The 287-nt window shown below is 33.8% G+C and overlaps 1 protein-coding gene across 1 annotated transcript in view; it reads right to left on the bottom strand.

The window, feature by feature from the left end:
• The window catches only part of LOC119593196 (85/88 kDa calcium-independent phospholipase A2-like), a gene marked incomplete at its 5' end in the record, with an annotated part of 46,224 nt that overhangs the window by 21,392 nt on the left and 24,545 nt on the right, over window positions 1–287 (bottom strand).

Below are 287 nucleotides of genomic sequence, written 5' to 3'. Positions count from 1 at the left end.
AGGCTGCCATGACAACTTCTCTGTGCTGTGGTGTTTTGAATTAGATGGGTTGATTTTTTCCCATTTGTTTTAAATGCATATGTTGAGTTAGGATACCATGTCATGTTCTTTGTTTCCCAAGGGAGTATTCAGTTAATAATGGTTGGTACTTTGGAAGAGATAAGGCATTGAGGACTTCCACATTATACTAATTATCAGATTTTTTTTCTTTCTTTTTTATGTTTCTCTATTTCCTCATAAGTGATACATGCCTATGGATAAGTGTATTGACTGTAGTGATTTAAACA

This window comes from Penaeus monodon, chromosome 31 (genome assembly GCF_015228065.2).
Source record: "Penaeus monodon isolate SGIC_2016 chromosome 31, NSTDA_Pmon_1, whole genome shotgun sequence".
NCBI lineage: Eukaryota > Metazoa > Arthropoda > Malacostraca > Decapoda > Penaeidae > Penaeus > Penaeus monodon.
The sequence above is the reverse complement of the archived record's forward strand: the minus strand, read 5'-3'. Positions and strand labels throughout refer to the sequence as shown.